The sequence below is a fragment of the Loxodonta africana genome, chromosome 14 (assembly GCF_030014295.1).
Source record: "Loxodonta africana isolate mLoxAfr1 chromosome 14, mLoxAfr1.hap2, whole genome shotgun sequence".
Taxonomy (NCBI): Eukaryota; Metazoa; Chordata; class Mammalia; order Proboscidea; family Elephantidae; genus Loxodonta; species Loxodonta africana.
The window spans coordinates 6,270,167-6,276,617 of NC_087355.1; the positions used below are offsets into that span (position 1 = coordinate 6,270,167).

Here is a 6,451-nt window from a genome sequence, read left to right on the forward strand (position 1 = left end):
ATGCTTTGGAATACCTTTAGTAGTAGTGGTGTTAACTCTTCTCTGAAAGTTTGGTAGAACTCTGCAGTGAAGCCGTCCGGGCCAGGGCTTTTTTTTGTTGGGAGTTTTTGGATTACCGTTTCAATCTCTTTTTTTGTTATGGGTCTATTTAGTTGTTCTACTTCTGAATGTGTTAGTTTAGGTAGGTAGTGTTTTTCCAGGAATTCATCCATTTCTTCTAGGTTTTCAAATTTGTTAGAGTACAATTTTTCATAATAATCTGAAATGATTCTTTTAATTTCAGTTGGTTCTGTTGTGATGTGGCCCTTCTCATTTCTTATTCGGGTTATTTGTTTCCTTTCCTGTATTTCTTTAGTCAGTCTAGCCAATGGTTTATCAATTTTGATAATTTTTTCAAAGAACCAGCTTTTGGCTTTGTTAATTCTTTCAATTATTTTTCTGTTCTCTAATTGATTTAGTTCAGCTCTAATTTTTATTATTTGTTTTCTTCTGGTGCCTGATGGATTCTTTTGTTGCTCAGTTTCTATCTGTTCAAGTTGTAGGGACAGTTCTCTGCTTTTGGCTCTTTCTTCTTTTTGTATGTGTGCATTTATTGATATAAATTGGCCTCTGAGCACTGCTTTTGCTGTGTCCCAGAGGTTTTGATAGGAAGTATTTTCATTCTCGTTGCTTTCTATGAATTTCCTTATTCCCTCCTTAATGTCTTCTATAACCCAGTCTTTTTTCAGAGGGGTGTTGTTCATTTTCCAAGTATTTGATTTCTTTTCCCTAGGTTTTCTGTTATTGATTTCTAGCTTCATTGCCTTGTGGTCTGAGAAGATGCTTTGTAATATTTCGATGTTTTGGACTCTGCAAAGGTTTGTTTTATGACCTAATATGTGGTCTATTCTAGAGAATGTTCCATGTGCGCTAGAAAAAAAAAGTATATTTTGCAGTAGTTGGGTGGAGAGTTCTGTATAAGTCAATGAGGTCAAGTTGGTTGATTGTTGTAATTAGATCTTCCGTGTCTCTGTTGAGCTTCTTACTGGATGTCCTGTCCTTCTCCGAAAGTGGTGTGTTGAAGTCTCCTACTATAATTGTGGAGGTATCTATCTCGCTTTTCAATTCTGTTAAAATTTGATTTATGTATCTTGCAGCCCTGTCATTGGGTGCATAAATATTTAATATGGTTATGTCTTCCTGATCAATTGTCCCTTTTATCATTATATAGTGTCCTTCTTTATCCTTTGTGGTGGATTTAAGTCTAAAGTCTATTTTGTCAGAAATTAATATTGCTACTCCTCTTCTTTTTTGCTTATTGTTTGCTTGATATACTTTTTTCCATCCTTTGAGTTTTAGTTTGTTTGTGTCTCTAAGTCTAAGGTGTGTCTCTTGTAGGCAGCATATAGATGGATCGTGTTTCTTTATCCAGTCTGTGACTCTCTGTCTCTTTATTGGTGCATTTAGTCCATTTACATTCAGGGTAATTATAGATAAATAAGTTTTTAGTGCTGTCATTTTGATGCCTTTTTATGTGTGTTGTTGACAATTTCATTTTTCCACATACTTTTTTGTGCTGAGGCGTTTTTCTTAGTAAATTGTGAGATCCTCATTTTCATAGTGCTTGACTTTATGTTAGTTGAGTCGTTATGTTTTTCTTGGTTTTTATCTTGAGTTATAGAGTTGTTATACCTTTTTGTGGTTACCTTATTATTTACCCCTATTTTTCTAAGTAAAAACCTAACTTGTATTGTTCTATATCGCCTTGTATCACTCTCCATATGGCAGTTCAATGCCTCCTGTATTTAGTCCCTCTTTTTGATTATTGTGATCTTTTACCTATTGACTTCCATGATTCCCTGTTATGTGTATTTTTTTTTTTTAATTAATCTTAATTTGTTTTTGTGATTTCCCTATTTGAGTTGATATCAGGACGTTCTGTTTTGTGACCTTGTGTTGTGCTGATATCTGATATTATTGGTTCTCTGACCAAACAATATCCTTTAGTATTTCTTGTAGCTTTGGTTTGGTTTTTGCAAATTCTCTAAACTTGTGTTTGTCTGTAAATATCTTAATTTCCCCTTCATATTTCAGAGAGAGTTTTGCTGGATATATGATCCTTGGCTGGCAGTTTTTCTCCTTCAGTGTTCTGTATATGTCGTCCCATTCCCTTCTTGCCTGCATGGTTTCTGCTGAGTAGTCAGAACATATTCTTACTGATTCTCCCTTGAAGGAAACCTTTCTTTTCTCCCTGGCTGCTTTTAAAATTTTCTCTTTATCTTTGGTTTTGGTGAGTTTGATGATAATATGTCTTGGTGTTTTTCTTTTTGTATCAATCTTAAATGGGGTTCGATGAGCATCTTGGATAGATATCCTTTCGTCTTTCATAATGTCAGGGAAGTTTTCTGTCAGGAGTTCTTCAACTATTTTCTCTGTGTTTTCTGTCCCCCCTCCCTGTTCTGGGACTCCAATCACCCGCAGGTTATCCTTCTTGATAGAGTCCCACATAATTCTTAGGGTTTCTTCATTTTTTTTAATTCTTTTATGTGATCTTTTTTCAGCTATGTTGGTGTCGATTCCCTGGTCCTCCAGATGTCCCACTCTGCATTCTAATTGCTCAAGTCTGCTCCTCTGACTTCCTATTGCGTTGTCTAATTCTGTAATTTTATTGTTAATCTTTTGGATTTCTACATGTTGTCTCTCTATGGATTCTTGCAACTTATTAATTTTTCCAGTATGTTCTTGAATAATCTTTTTGAGTTCTTCAACAGTTTTATCAGTGTGTTCCTTGGCTTTTTCTGCAGTTATCCTAATTTCATTTGTGATATCATTAAGCATTCTGTAAATTAGTTTTTTATATTCTGTATCTGATAATTCCAAGATTGTATCTTCATTTGGGAAAGATTTTGATTCTTTTGTTTGGAGGGTTGGAGAAGCTGTCATGGTCTGCTTCTTTAAGTGGTTTGATATGGATTGTTGTCTCCGAGCCATCACTGGGAAACTAGTTTTTCCAGAAAATCCGCTAAAAAAAAAAAATGCAGTCAGATCCCTATCAGAGTTCTCCCTCTGGCTCAGGCTATTCAGATGTTAATGAAGCCGCCTGGGGAGGGTGGGGGAGGGAACAGAGAGATAGGAGAGTAGCACCTCAGAATATAGCCAGAGTTGCTTGTCTTGCTTGGAATGACTATTATATCTGGGACTCCCGCGGGGCGCGTCGCCTATGTGTGCTGGCTGTGTGGAGATTGCCCCCGGGGAGTCTGGCCCGCTGGAGTCACGGTCAGATCCTCTGCTTCCAGCCCCACGCCCAGCGTCAAGGCTCCCCTACTGGGACGGTGCACTCTCGACTCCAAAATCAGTCGCTGCCTCCCGGGGACTTCTCGTCCCTCCAGCCGCGTGGCCGTGCCGCCCCCGAGAACCAGTTGGGCCTCCTCCTGGGGTTAGTTCAGATGGGTGGAGCAGGTCCCCGTGCTTGTGCCGTGACCGAGTGTTCCGGCTGGGATGCTGTTCTCCCCGCTCCAATACCAGTCGCTGCCTCCCAGGGACTTCTCCTACCGGCTGCGTCCCACGCCGCCCGCGCGACCTGGCTGGTCCCCTTCCCGGGGTTAGTTCAGGGGGGTGGAGCAACTCTCCGTGTTTATGCCGTACCTGCGTCCAGTCCAAATCCCGGCGGGATGGTTCCCCGGCTCCGACGCTGCTCTTTCTGCTCCAAGACCAGTCACTGCCTCCCGGGGACTTCTCCTACCAGCTGCGTCCCACGCCGCCCGTGGAACCGGCTGGTCCCCCTGCCGGGGTTAGTTCAGGGGGGTGGAGCCGCTCTCTGTGCTTGTGCCGTACCTGACTGGTACGCTGGCTCCAGGCTCTGGAAACAATCACTGCTTCCCCGTATTAGTTCGTTCTCCGTCTCTAAATCTGTGTTTGTTGTTCAGGGTTCGTAGATTGTTATGTACGTGATCGATTCACTTGTTTTTCTGTGTCTTTGTTGTAAGAGGGATCCGAGGTAGCGTCTGCCTAGTCCGCCATCTTGGCTCCGCCCCCTGTTACCAGTTGACACTTTTGTAGTATCTAGTTATTTCCCTCTCTCCCTACCTCCTTACCTTCTTGACCATCAAATATTTTTTTTTTCCTCTGTGTAAACCTTTTGAGTTGTTACAATAGTGGTCTCATGCAATATTTGTCTTTTTGTGATTGACTTACTTCACTCAGCATAATGCCCTCCAGATTCATCCATGTTGTGAGATGTTTTGCAGATTCACCATTGTTATTTATCATTTCATAGTATTCCATAGTCTGCATGTATCATAATTTGTTTATCCATTCATGTGTTGAAAGGCACTTAGGTTGTTTCCACATTTTTGCTATTATGAATAATGCTACAATGAACATACAAGTGCATATGTCTATTTCATGTGATGGGTGTTTTTTTCTAGGGTATATTCCTAACAGTGGGATTTCTGGATTATACAGTATTTCTATTTCTAGCTTTTGTTTTGTTTTGCTTTTTGCTTTCACTGATAATCTAGTATGTTAAATTTTAGTAAGTATCTTTCTAAAATGATTCTGTAAATGAAATAAACTGAATTAAAAAAAGGTCATGAGTATAAGGGGAACTGCTACAGTATCCCCTCCAGTCCCCATGCAGAATATTCTTGGTTTTGTATATATCACAAAATGGAGTTAATCTCTAGTCTCTTCCTAGTGTTGAGTTCACCTGATGAATCCTCATACCCTTCCTTTCCATGTCCCATTTCTTCCTGCAAATGGAAATCCTACTTCCGACAAATTCACTTTCTTTTTTTTTCCCCATTACCATGGTTTAGGAACTGAAACTGCAGCTTCAGAAAATTACCCAGTGTCTCATAAATCTTAGTTATGGAATCCTTTAAGCTTTTCCTTAAAGAAAGAAAATAAAGACACCAGTTTTGCATGCCATTTATTTAAGAAAACTTTCCTGTTCCTTTCCTTCCCCTTCCAGGCAATCTACTAACCTTATTTAAACAAGGGTAAGTGAGAATCAGTTCTCTGAAGGCTGGAGGTTTTGGAGTGAGCCTGGGATTTGAGACCCACCATGCTCTCCCTCCTGTTTACCTTTCTTGTCTTCTCTTCCTCCACTCTTCCACCCACCTCAATCTCTAAGTTTGAATTGTCTACAGACTCTTTTCTAAACTTGATTCAAGCTTTCCTTCCATCATGTTGTTGCTCACATTATTCTCTTCGTTGTAAACACTGCTCCCCTCCAGCCCCTGTTAAGTCTTTGTCCAAATCTTACTTTTCTTTCAAGACTCAGTGGACAAACTCAACTTCTCATGTCACCTTTCCTAACACTAAGGTACCTTCAGGAAGCAGTGTAAACCCAGTGCCATGAAACAGCCAGCGGCAGCATACCATCCCCACAGTACTGAGAGCAAACACAGAGGACGTACTGCTAACGCTTTGTCCACCCTTGTAGACTCGGGTAGAATTTAGGCGCTATCTGGGTAAGGCCTGTGAGGTCCTAAAAGATTATAGTAATCACTTATTAAAAATATTAATGTGTTTCTCAGTCATATAAACAATTTTAATGCGAACATTCAATAGGGCATTTTCCCCAGTGCTCCCAAGCTTTCATCTCTTTCTGCTGCTGTAGGCATAGGTGGCTTCACTCCATTGTCTTCTCTGGACCATGATAGAATTCCAGAATTTTCAACAGTTTTTATACTTCAAGAAGTAAGTGGAACACGTTCCCCTATCATAGTTATTTTCTTCCATACATCTGGTAGAAGCATCGGATTCCAAGCAAGGGTTTAGGTCAGGATCTCTCGCCTCCACGTTACTGTGGGCATGCTAGCAGTCTTCTTACTGGGTGAGGCTTGAAGCATGAGTTTATTCACATTTCATTTCCTTTTCCTTCCAGATTCTAAATAAAGTCAATCTGAGTTTGGATTTCTGAATGTCACACATTTTGCATGAATTCCTCATGTATTAACTCAGACACCAGAGCCCAGGCAGCCTCTAGCTCCAAACACTCTATTTCTAGCTTTTCAAGGAAGTGTCATATCATTTTCCAAAGTGGTTGGACCATTTTACATTCCCACCAGCAGTGCATAAGAGTTCTGATCTCCCTGCAACTCAAATATTTGTTATTTTCTGTTTGTTTTTTATTAGTGCCAGTGTTGTCAGGTGAGATGGCATCTCACTGTAGTTTTGATTTGCTTTTCTCCAATGGCTAATGATCTCAAGCATTTCCTTATGTATCTGTTAGCCAACTGAATGTCTTTGGTGAAATGTATGTTCATATCCTTTGCACATTTTTTAATTGGATTATTTGCCTTTTTGTTGCTGTGGTGTTGAAGTGTTTTGTAGATTTTAGAGATTAGATTCTTGTCGGATATGTTTTCTATAAAATAAAAAACCAAACCTGTTGCCATCGAGTCGATTCCAACTCTTAGCGACCCTGTAGAACAGAGTAGAACTGCCCCATAGAGATATCTTCTAT

General features: G+C 40.0%; 1 pseudogene; it reads right to left on the reverse strand.

Moving 5' to 3' along the window:
• Positions 1-3,617: 3,617 nt before the first annotated feature.
• Positions 3,618-5,798, reverse strand: LOC111750096 (coiled-coil-helix-coiled-coil-helix domain-containing protein 7-like; annotated as a pseudogene).
• Between the last annotated feature and the right edge of the window lie 653 nt (positions 5,799-6,451).